The following is a 13,274-nucleotide window of genomic DNA, read 5'->3' on the forward strand; positions in this document are numbered from 1 at the left end:
GCAGTACCAAGACTATGGTTTTCTTTTTAGTACATCTAATATAAATGAATTTATTGATGTTATTTTTCATTCTCTTGTTGTACACAGTGTTTTTGCAATGTCTCCTTATGGATAAACTGAAAACTGAGGTTACAGCAGAAATGGAAATTACAGATAAGTTAGATGCTTTGAAACATTAAATTTCTATGACTGTCAGTGATGATTCTAATGCTTGATAATATTTATTGGGAGAAACCTACCAGTTAAAACTGATACTGTTATTTTATTTCTGAATAACTGATATTTTCCAGTATTTGTTTGGTCTCGGTTGTACAGGTGTTTTTTTATTTTTTACTAGTAATGAAGCAAAAAACTGAAATATCAATTAGCCATAGCAGCAGCACTAAATTTTTTTATTCTAAAGTAAACCTTTTTTGAAAAAGGAGAAATTTTTATCCACAAATTTTACATTGCTTTGAAATATTGCATTATTATAGAAAATGGAAAAAGTGATCAGTGCCACAATAAAAATGGCAACAGGAATGAGCCACAAGAATGGTACATAAGAATTGGTACAGCATTGCTAAGACGATAATGTCCCTATTACATTGAGCCATGGCTTAAGGTACGTGTGTACGTCGAGAGTGCAAGACTTGCTCCCACCTGATCTGTATGGTAGTTTCTCACTGTTGCTGCTGTATATCTATTCAGAATGGCACCAACCTTAGTCTGAAAATATTTTTAAAATATAACATGACAATGAAGTACAATGTTTCATTTGCTTTAAGAGATTAAAGATTTGTCTGCCACTTCTATGAAACAATAAAATAGGAAAGATATTATGGTAACAGTAATAAATTAAAAACTTAACAACAATTAATTCATTGTGTACAATAAAAATGGAAAGTAGCTGATCAGCTGCCTGTGCCTACATAATATGCCATTATGTGCTTGTAGCCCTTGAAAAAGGACAAATTAAGACAAAAAACAGATGACATAAAAGTCATTGTACCGCATCATAATGTAAAAAAACTATACTGGAGAAACCAATGTTTCGGCCACAGTTACAGTGGCCTTCTTGTGGGTCTACTGGGTCTGGATCCTCAGCAGACCCAGAAGAAGACTACTGTAACCTTGGCCGAAACATTGGTTTCTCCAGAATACTTTTTTGAATTATAATGTGATGTGATATACTCAGTAAACTTTTATGCCAGTCGACTGGCATATGCAATTATATTACAAAAAAACCAAGGTTTTCAACCTCTGTTTCCACTGATTAAAACATGATTTTTGAGCAGAGTTTCAAAAAATTAGAATCAATAGGAGAATACTTGTGATTTTTTGTAATATTCAGCCACATATCACTTTTCAAGAAAAGCAGCAAACAGTGTATATTGTTTTATTTTATATTTAATATTTCGATTCTAGGTGTCTTGAAACTGAGGGAGTTACAATTTTTAAATCTCTTTTTGATTTGTGTTTTTGTTACAGAAAATAATAGGGATAAAAAACTGAAAATTGGTTATTTCAGGAACCATTTATTTTGAGTGGTTTCAACAGTCAGGTTAAACTGGCGTGGGAAAAACCGATATAACTGAAAATTGGTTGTTTCATCAGTAACTGCCATCCCTAAGAGGCATACTGGTTAAAGAAAGTGAAGCGGCTGAATGTTGTTGTTAGTATTTTTATTGAGCCAATTATAGCCATAGAAGGAACTTGAGGTGTCTGGAAAGCAAGCAAGAAATATTATTGATACAGTTCCTAAGATAGTGAAGAGCCATCAAAGGCAACAGACAATATTTAGGATGTAAAAGAAATGATTCTTCATTGACGGAATATGTTTGTCACTGTTCCTGTGGTTCTGTTTTTTGTAAAAAGGAAAAATCCATCCATAATATAAATTGTAAATGCAACAACTCATTGAATAGTTTAGATGCTGAGTTGTCGATATGTGCATAAATGTGGCTGAGAACATCATTAGCTTTCGGATGAATCCACCTTCAGATCTATAGCACACACATGCACGTGCACAGCTAAATTGTCCAGGCTGACTGCATTATGTGGGTTATGTTGGATTTAGTGGATGAGGACAGAGAAGAGGCAGTGAGTGGGTGGGAAGTGTGGCTGATGGCTGGGAGGGAGAAACAGCAAGTGCATGGAATAGGAGTGTGTCACTGGTGAGCTCATTCTGGCTGCAGGTGGCAGAGTTGTGTGCAGCTCACTGACTTGGAGGAGCTTAGGACATCTGTAATTCAGGTTATGGAGTAGAAATTAATTGAGATCGAGGCTGTGAGGATTATGGGATTGAAGGATGCATTGCAAGAAAAATTTCTGTCTTCTTAATGAAGAGAAGTTGGTGTTGGGATACAGTTAGCACAGGTTTCTGAAGTAGACAATGAAATGGAAAATCATGTGCTCTGTAGTGTATTCCACCTCTGGGTACTCAGTTTTCGTCATGGCCACAGTTTGGTGGCTTCCAGGCATTTGAGTGGACAGTTTGTTGTGCCTACATAAAATTTTCTGTAGATATTGCGACAGAGCTGGTATGTGACACATTTATTTGCAAGGTGATCATGCATCTTGTCGGATAAGATAAACCTGTGATGGAACTGGAGTAGGTTGTGCTGTTTGGATATATCAGGCAGGTTTTGCACCTCGCCATTACACAGGATTATGATTCATGTGGCAGTGATTTGGCAGTATGTGTGTGTGTGGTTACTCTGAGTATGTGCTGATTTGAAATTTCCTGGCAGATTAAAACATTATATCATTGCAAGATTCAAATCTGGAAACTCTGACTTTTAACATAGCATTCACCTCTCAGTGATGTGGAGATATGCATTTCGAAATATGACGACAATTTCAGGCTGCCATTTTGTCTTCCCTCATCTTAGCAGTCATAACTTGTACTCTTAATTCACTACAAATTCTTCAAAAAAACAGGCAGTGAGCTACTTAACTTTGAAGTATCATAATAAATATGACCGGTAATGAAAACCAATAACCTCATCATCAGGTGATGATTAGAGATTTGCTATTAGAAATAATAAAATAGTTTTAACCCAGAGTTTCCCTACAATCATTTGAGAACAATTACACAGTGAAAAAATGTGAATCCAAACTATGTGGTGTTTTAATTTTAATGCTTTAAGTAATTTTGTTTAATTTTCATAGAGTATGTTCTTTCAGTTTTCTGCCTTCCTTGAATTAAACCTAGATGTCAACTCGATTCTTTTCATGGTGTGGCAAGGAAGTCTGCCATAAAGAGTCCACTACAAAGAATTGCGGCAATGAGTCTCTATAGTGTATCACAGTGCATACTAATCAAGCTAAGCATGTACATCATTTGTGTTACTTATTAAATTTGTTCCACCTCAGCCAGCATCCTATACATATTGCATCAATCACGAGCACATACACCCATGATTCGCATACAGTATTTACATTGTTTATAAACATATTACTGACATTGTGATGTGCTTTGATTGCTGTCATGAGATGTCACTCCTAATGCCAATTCAATATGTAACACACAACATTCATGCCTCCAGACAACTTATCTGCTGTGCGCTGCTTAGATCACGTAAATTATATGAAAGTGATGGTAGTTAGTTACTTAATGTTGTTCTCCGAAGTTTTTTAATAACTTTGTGCCTTGTCCCACAGTCATCTGAGTGTAGATACTTAATGACACCGATTTGAAGCCGGTCTGGTTGCTAGTTTCATATAATTAGGACTGATTTTAAAAATTTTAATGTGCTGTTATAAACTATTCCTTAAGTAGTTAAAGGTTTGACACAGTAATACAAATATTAGAGTTAGAAACTGTGTATATGTTTTGAGGCAGTGTACCTCACACTGTGTAAATACTCAAACTATATTCATCAAGTATTTGATAATGAGGGCACTTAGTGATCCAACAAACTTTGCACATACGAGGGGGGGGGGACTGCCCCCCCCCCCCAAAAAAATGTTGGGGGGGGGGGGGAATTGTCATAACATCTTTATTTCTCAATATTTTTACCCCAGATTTTAATCACCTTCAAAGTACTTTCCATTGACCACAACATACTTCTTGGAACAATCCTTCTGTTGTTGAAAACAGTTTTTAAATTCACATATTAGATGTTCTTTTGCCTTCCAGTGATTTTTGTTTTACCTCCTCCACAGTAGCAAAACGCTTTCCTTTCATGTCCCTTTTGAGTTTGGGGAACAAAAAGAAATCACAGGGTGCTAGATCCATGAGGTGGGGGGATGGGGGCAGGGGTGGTGGACAATTGGTGTCATGCCGTTTTTGGTCAAAAACTGCTTTATGGAGAGGGCGGTGTGGGCCGGCGCATTGTCATGATGGAAGAACCAGTTGCCTATGTGCCAGAGATTGGCCCTTTTCTTTCGGATACTCTCCCTCAGTCTTTTCAAAGCCTCCAATTAGAACGCTTGGCTGATGAACTCCACGTGCACAACACCTCTGAAATCAAAAAAACAAATGAGCATTGTCTTGATGTTTGACTTCACTCGGCGAGCTTTTTTGGGACGAGGAGAGCCACTTGTCTCCCACTGGCATGATTGCTGCTTTGTTTTGGTGTCATATCCATAGCACTACGATTCATCACCAGTAATTACCTTGGAAAAAAAATCAGGGTCGTCTTTGAGCTGATTTTGAAACTCCAAACATGTTGACACTCCCTTTCCTCATCTCTGAGAAGGCAAGGGACAAATTTGGCTGCAACTCTTCTCATTTGCAACTCTTAAGATAAAATCCTCTGAATTGAACTCCGTGATATTCCAGACATCTCACAGAGTTGATCAACAGTTTGGCGACAGTCTTCATGACCGAGAGCATTGATTTTGTTGACGTTTTTGTCACTTCTTGACATTGAGGGGTGTCCTGAACAAGGTTGTCTTCAGCTGACTTTTCTCCATATTTAAAATGTGGAAACCACTCGTAGACTTGGCGTGATTTTACTTAGGGCAGCATCCCCAGAAGCAGTCTTAAACATTGCAGTAATTTCTGTGGCTGATTTCCCCAACAGGAAACAAAATTTCATAGCTGCGCATTGCTCTCAACGATCTGCCATCACATTTTTACCAAAATGGAAAAAGTTATTTTACTAAAAAAAACTCTCACGGGTGAACCGGCATCCACTGCGACACAGCTTCACACACCGACTGAAGTGGCGTGGCGGTAGTGGGAATCTGGTTGAACAATGGGTTCCCCCACTCCTCTTCTCCACCGCAGCCCATTACTTGTGGGTCTTCCCTCGTAGGTTCAAATCTTTTCTAAACTTTTTCTCGCTTGTATGCTTAACATTGAATGGTTAACACATTAACTCATGTTAAAGTGTAATCAGAAGTTTTAAGCTTTTATACATGGAATTCGATTTTTTAGAGAATTGAGGGCTTACTCATTTACTCTATTGCCTTGGAACCGTTCGAGGTTGCTTTAATAATGAGTTCTTAATATTGGTCTGGTAAGCCCAGTCACCAATGTTATTTAATATTATTCCCATTTAATATTACTAAAGGCTTGTCTGAAATTGCATGTAGATATTGTAGAGGTCAATATTGCATTGATATGCTTGTTTGTATATGTCTCAGTCTGAACATCTGACCTGTTTTAGATCTGTGAGCCCTAAACCATGCTGGTACTCTCCCAATATCTCATTTGCATAGGATACTTAACCTATTATTTATTTAAAGATCCAACTGGGATGTTGTATTTTAAATATCTTAATATTCAAAGCTCCAAATGGAATTTTGTATTTTGCCTGCAGAGAGTAATCTCTCTGTAATTGGAACAGCAGATCTTATCAGCTTCTTAAATGTTGGCTAGATAACTGCAAGTTCATATTTCTGGGAGTTTTTACTTTAACACTTCTTTTATGAAATGAAATGTACTACTTCCTCCTCCTCTTCATGAGCTCTGCTGTAGTCTTATCACTTTCAGATACCTTACAGTTTTTCAAACTTTAGAAGATTCTTTGTACTTCTGTAGCGTCAATAGCCTGCAGTTCTTCTGTTTAATGTGACAGTATTTCGTCCCGCCTCATGTCACCACCAAGAATCTCTTTGGAGTGTTCTCCCTTCTGCCTATTATCTTGTACTCATCAGACAACTGATTTCCATGCTATTCCATTTATGCTGTAAGTTTTGGTCTTTGTTCTTGGATTCCAACATAATTCTTACATATAACATATGTTAATGAAATCTGGATTATACATGTTCTTGACAGTATGTCTTCAACTAATTGTGTAGGACTGCACATACTACAGAATGTAGTGAGAAATGTAAGCTGGATCATAAAATACTTTTAAGAAGTGAAGCAATGTCGCTGTTTTGGATACGAGGTCCATTGAATGCTGAATTGTTCCCATGGTGTTATTTGCACTGGATTGCTCAATGGTCTGACTGAGGCAGAAATCCAAATGTACCTCTCTGATCAGGGTGTCATTGCCATCCATCAGGTTATGAAACAAGTAGGTAGCTCCTTAGTACTCACACACCCTCTATTTCTCAATTTTGATAGAGTGGTTCTTCCATCAAAGATCAAAGCAGGTTATGAAGTTATCACAGTCGGACTGTATATTCTGAACCCGATGTGCTGCTACCAGTCCTCATTACAACCACACTCGAGAGTCCTGTCAACACCCAGCCAAATGTGTGACATGTGGAGGGATGCTCATGAGGGCGATTGCCTGCCTCCTTATCCCCACTGCATCAACTGCTATGGCGACCATGCTGCCTCATCCCATTATTGTCCCATGTATCTCGATGAGAGGGCTGCCCACTGGATCTGGGTGAAAGAAAAAGTGCTTTACCTGGTTGCTCACAAGTTGTTGGCTGTCAGAAACCCTCCATTCTACCATCTGTCACCTACAGTACTGTTCTTGCTACATTTCGCTCCATGGACTGTTCTTGCTACATCTCGCTCCATGGAGGACTTGACCATGCAGACATGGAACCTCAAATTTAGCATCGCAATTGTGTTGTGAAATTGCATGGCGACGTGGTAGTGTCCCCGTCTCCTTCTCCAGCTGTGCAAGACGTCACCAAACTTTCGCCTCATGGGGTGAAGTCATCAGCTACACAACCGGCAGACCGGTAAGGACAGAAGAAGTACTTCCGTGAAGACTTCTATGTCCCTCGAGCCAACCAATATCTGAATCTTCCTCTGCCAAGTGGAAAGGCTCAAAGAAGTCAAAGGCAAACGGTCTTCTCCTTCATTGACTCGAAGATTCTCTTCGTCAGTGTCACCACATGATAACCTCGCCTGGCCAACCGCCATGTCACCAGTGCGCACCACCAACAATTTTTCTGCCCTGGCCTCCGCAGGTGGACAGAAGGAGAATGCCGACACCCTTAGACCTCATGGAGCAGTATCCTCCTGCCTCTGTGCCCTGTACCAGCGAATCTTTAGAAAGCTGGCACTTGGCAAGAAGGCTGGCACTTGGCAGCTGCCGAGGTGACAACCCTTCATTTTATCCTCATCATGACTCTCCTTCAATGGAACATTTGCAGCTTTCGATGCAACAAAGAGGATTTACGACTGCTCTTAGAATTGCAGTGTCCACTTGTTTTCTGCCTTCAGAAAACGAAATTGCGTCATCACGGCTGCTTTGAGCTCTCGCATTTTTCCCGGTTCGTTTTGACCTTGACCTTTTCTCTTTGAGCTGTTTACATCCCTCCGTCACTCAGTGCCACCAAGGAAGACTTCCTTCAGCTTATTGTGCAGCTACCTCACCCCTTTTGCTACTTTAAAGTGCACCATCCCAGAACCTGTCTGAGAGGCGCCCTTTTATCTGAGCTTTCTAATCAAAATAACCTCTTCTTCTAAAAACAAAGATGATGTGACTTACCATACGAATGCGCTGGCAGGTCGATAGAAACACAAACAAACACATACATACACACAAAATTCTAGCTTTCGCAACCAACGCTCATACCTCACCTGTCTTTCAACAACATCTTTGCCTCTGTACTTCCGCCTCGACTGACATCTCTGCCCAAACTCTTTGCCTTTACAAATGTCTGCTTGTGTCTGTGTATGTGCGGATGGATATGTGTGTGTGTGTGTGTGAGTGTATACCTGTCCATTTTTTCCCCCTAAGGTAAGTCTTTCTGCTCCCGGGATTGGAATGACTCCTTACCCTCTCCCTTAAAACCCACATCCTTTCGTCTTTCCCTCTCCTTCCCTCTTTCCTGATGAAGCAAGAATTTTGTGTGTGTGTATGTATGTGTTTGTTTGTGTTTCTATCGGCCTGCCAGCGCTTTCGTATGGTAAGTCACATCATCTTTGTTTTTAAATATATTTTTCCCGCATGGAATGTTTCCCTCTATTATATTCATAACCTCTTCTTCTGTAACACAGGAGCACTCGTGTACCTTTCAGACTCCATGCACACCTATTCTCATTTGGATTTATCCTTCTGCACTGCCCAGCTTGCTCATCGTCTCAAGTCGTCTGTTCTCTCTGTCAGCTGGCCGCTGTGGCCGAGCAGTTCTAGGTGCTTCAGTCCGGAACCGTGCTGCTGCTACAATTGCGAGCTCAAATCCTGCATTGGACATGGAAGTGTGTGATGTCCTTAGGTTAGTTAGGTTTAAGTAGTTCTGAGTCTAGGGGACTGATGACCGCAGATTTTAAGTCCCATAGTGGTTAGTGCCATTTGAACCAATCTCTCTGTCACATACTTGAGCGACCATTTCCCATGTGGTATCCATTTGCTGACTCCTACCCCATGTACTTGCACAACCAAATGGGAGCTTACTAACACCGACTGAAGCCTTTACTCCTCCCAGACAATCTTTGAAGAACAACATTTTCCCAGTTGTAATGATCGTGTGGAATATCTTACAAATGTTACCCTTACCACCTTTAGAACATTCCATTCCTTGCCCTTCCTCTTTACCATGCTGTGTTCTGGTCCCTTGGTCACTTTGTCCACCCACGTTATGAGTAGTTTTCTGCAGAAATCCCAGACTGTGACCATGTTTTTCGATTTGGGAAAGGCCTACGACACCTGCTGGAGTAATGATATCCTCCATACTCTCTACATGTGGGGCATCTGTGGTTGCCGACCCAGTTTCCTTGAGGAATTTTTAAAAGACTGGGCTTTCAAGTTACGTTTGGGTTGTGCTTTGTCAAACACCTTTATCCAGGAAAACGGTGTGCCTCAGGGTTCCATCCTGAGCATTGTCCTCTTTGTTATGGCCATTAATCCTATAGCGGCTAAAGACATCAGTGGCCTTTGTTGATCTATCAGCAGCATATGACACTGTGTGGCTAAATGGACTGACTCCTGCTGAAGTTAAAAATGCATGTCCCAAGTAAGAAACTGACGACACTTGTGGGAAATATGTTAACCAACCTCTACTTCAAGGTCAGCATTGGACAAAAACAGAGCAAGTCATTTACCTTGAAAAATGGGCTCTCTCAAGGGTCTGTCCTAGCACCCCTACTTTTCAATCTGGACACCAGTGACATGCCAGACATTGTTAGCACAAAGTTTTGCTATGCCGGCAACCTTGCCATAACGGTACAAACCAGCACACTTGAGGAAGGAGAAGCTATATTATCTAGAGACTTAGAAACTCTCAACACATACTACAAAGCATGGAGACTCCATCCAAATACAGAAGACAGAAGTCTGCGCATTCCATCTGAACAACAGAATTGCAAACCAGCAGTTGAATGTCAGCTTCTGCCAACAAAATGTTAGACGTAATTTCCAGCCTAAATACCTTGGTGCCACACTAAATAATTTCATCTGCAGAGAAGGGAGTGGACAAGGCTGAACAGAATAAGAAATGGCCACGCCAGGTGCAACACTATGATGCACAAGTGGCGACTTCGAGATTCTCCAGCCTGTGATTGTGGGGCCCAAGAATAAACTGTTCAATATATTGTTAGAGACTTTCCTCAGAGATAGTATCCTGGACCATATAGTGACTTTATTAATGCTACTTCTTCTGCTGTTAGTTAGCTTCAATCATTAGATATTGAACTATGATTAAATGTATCTGCCTTTTTTAACTTGCAATTATATCAGTCAACGAAGTCAGTAATATTAAGTAAGTAACTTTCACAATTTAAAAATGTGTATACAGTTTGTACCAAAAAGTAAAACTAAAGTATATGTAAATACTTACCTAGATATATGTGTAAAATTAACCTTTATGTACTTGTCAATGTTAGTTGTTGTTGCCATACGATAAATAAATAAAATCCTATAGTGGCCTGTCTCCTGCGGGGTATCTCCAGCTCCCTTTTCATTGATGAATTTACCATCTATTGCAGTTCTGCATGGACCTGTTCATTGAGCAGGATCTTCAGTGATGTCTCAATCGCCTTTACCCATGGAGCATCACAGTGGCTTATGTTTTTCCATTGACAAAACCGTTTGTATGAATTTCTGGTGGCACAATTGGTTTCTTCCTCCATCTTTACATCTTGGGGCTGCTGCTCTTCCGTTCAGTGAAACTACAAAATTCCTGCCCCTCATGCTCAATAGGGAACTTTCTTGATCCTTCCACGTGTCTTACCTGGCAGCTCGCTGTACACGGTCCCTCAGTGTCCTGTGTGTCCTCAGTGGCACTTCCTGGGGAGCAGATTGAACCACCCTCTACCATTTGTACCAGTCCCTAGTCCGTTTGAAAACAGACTATGGGTGTTTCGTGTATGCAGCTGCATGTCCATCCCTCTTACACCGTCTCAATATTATCCACCATCATGGCATCTGTTTGGATACTGCCACGTTTTACACTAGCCCAGATGAGAGTCTGTATGCAGAAGCTGCTGAACTATCGCTGTGCTACAGCTGTGACTTTCTCCTCAGCAGATACGTATGCCCTTTGTGTGCCGTGTGTGGCCACCCATCCTATGCCTCCTTCTTCAATGACTCCTTTGATTGCCAGTATGGGGCATGTCCTCCTTCTCTGTTGCCTCGTGGAGTTTGCTTTTGGCTCATGTGCTGTGGCAGCTTTGCTTCACGCTACCTGCAACTTTTCTAGTGGGTGTGAACCCTTCACTACCTTGGCTTCATGTGGTGGCCCGTATGCACCTTGACCTTCATTCACTTCCCAACTCCAGCCTTGCTCTATCACCATCAGTTTCACAACCTTCACATGGAACTTTGTGATAGTACCTTTGTGTACGCTGATGGTTCTTGGACTGACCTTGGTGTTGAGTGTGCCTTCGTCATTGATGCCAACGTTTTCTGTATTGGCTTCTGGAAAACTGCTCAGAATTTACAGCAGAGCTCTTCCTCCTGTATCAGGCCACACAGTACATCCAGCGACAAAGACTTTTCAATTGCATTGTCTGCTCAGATTCTCTCAGTGCACTTTAAAGCCTCTGTGTGCTGTACACTGTCCATCCCTTAGTGCAGCGAGTTCAGAAAAGCTGTCACTTGCTCAGTCTTGATGGAGCCCCTGTGATGTTTATGTAGGTTCCTGGTCACATCGGTCCGACAGCAAATGAGGCCACTGATGCTGCTGTCACTGCTCCAGTCCTCATACCTCAGCCTGTTAGTTATTATATTCCCTCCAATGATCTCTGTGTTGCTGTCTGTCAGCTGGTGGTGTCACTTTGGCATCGCCACTGCTCCTCCTTTCGTGGGAACAAGCTTTGGGTTATTGAGCCTCTCCCAGTGGCTTGGATGACCACCTCTTGGCTCTCTCTCCACGGGGAGACAATTTTAACTAAGTTGTGTGTTGGACACTATCTTTTTAGCCATCACCATTTGTTAAGTGGTGCTCCCCCATCACTTTGTGCACGTTACGCTCAACTTTTGATCTTTTTTAATCACTTATGTCCTCGTTTGAGTTTGCCATCTGAGTTATCGGCCGTTTTAGCGAACGACGTTTGGGCTTACTTTTTGTCTGTCATAGCAATATGTTGGAGGCTATTTACGAGGGCAGTTCAATAAGTAATGCAACACATTTTTTTTCTCGGCCAATTTTGGTTGAAAAAACCGGAAATTTCTTGTGGAATATTTTCAAACATTCCCGCTTCGTCTCGTATAGTTTCATTGACTTCCGACAGGTGGCAGCGCTGTACGGAACTGTTAAAATGGCGTCTGTAACGGATGTGCGTTGCAAACAACGGGCAGTGATCGAGTTTCTTTTGGCGGAAAACCAGGGCATCTCAGATATTCATAGGCGCTTGCAGAATGTCTACGGTTATCTGGCAGTGGACAAAAGCACGGTGAGTCGTTGGGCAAAGCGTGTGTCATCATCGCCGCAAGGTCAAGCAAGACTGTCTAATCTCCCGCGTGCGGGCCGGCCGTGCACAGCTGTGACTCCTGCAATGGCGGAGCGTGCGAACACTCGTTAGAGATGATCGACGGATCACCATCAAACAACTCAGTGCTCAACTTGACATCTCTGTTGGTAGTGCTGTCACAATTGTTCACCAGTTGGGATATTCAAAGGTTTGTTCCCGCTGGGTCCCTCGTTGTCTAACCGAACACCATAAAGAGCAAAGGAGAACCATCTGTGCGGAATTGCTTGCTCGTCATGTGGCTGAGGGTGACAATTTCTTGTCAAAGATTGTTACAGGCGCTGAAACATGGGTTCATCACTTCGAACCTGAAACAAAACGGCAATCAATGGAGTGGCGCCACACCCACTCCCCTACCAAGAAAAAGTTTAAAGCCATACCCTCAGCCGGTAAAGTCATGGTTACAGTCTTCTGGGACGCTGAAGGGGTTATTCTGTTCGATGTCCTTCCCCATGGTCAAACGATCAACTCTGAAGTGTATTGTGCTACTCTTCAGAAATTGAAGAAACGACTTCAGCGTGTTCGTAGGCACAAAAATCTGAACGAACTTCTCCTTCTTCATGACAACGCAAGACCTCACACAAGTCTTCGCACCCGAGAGGAGCTCACAAAGCTTCAGTGGACTGTTCTTCCTCATGCACCCTACAGCCCCGATCTCGCACTGTCGGATTTCCATATGTTTGGCCCAATGAAGGACACAATCCGTGGGAGGCACTACGCGGATGATGAAGAAGTTATTGATGCAGTACGACGTTGGCTCCGACATCGACCAGTGGAATGGTACCGTGCAGGCATACAGGCCCTCATTTCAAGGTGGCGTAAGGCCGTAGCATTGAATGGAGATTACGTTGAAAAATAGTGTTGTGTAGCTAAAAGATTGGGGAATAACCTGGTGTATTTCAATGCTGAATAAAACAACCCCTGTTTCAGAAAAAAAAATGTGTTGCATTACTTATTGAACTGCCCTCGTAATTTTTAGTTCTGGCCCTCTGTTTCTCTGTGGTGTATTTTATAGACT

General features: G+C 41.7%; 1 protein-coding gene across 4 annotated transcripts in view; it reads left to right on the top strand.

Annotated features, from left to right (window-relative positions):
• Positions 1-13,274, top strand: part of LOC124787701 (THO complex subunit 6) — a 50,540-nt gene that overhangs the window by 17,834 nt on the left and 19,432 nt on the right. The window lies entirely within an intron of this gene.

The sequence above is a fragment of the Schistocerca piceifrons genome, chromosome 1 (genome assembly GCF_021461385.2).
Source record: "Schistocerca piceifrons isolate TAMUIC-IGC-003096 chromosome 1, iqSchPice1.1, whole genome shotgun sequence".
NCBI lineage: Eukaryota > Metazoa > Arthropoda > Insecta > Orthoptera > Acrididae > Schistocerca > Schistocerca piceifrons.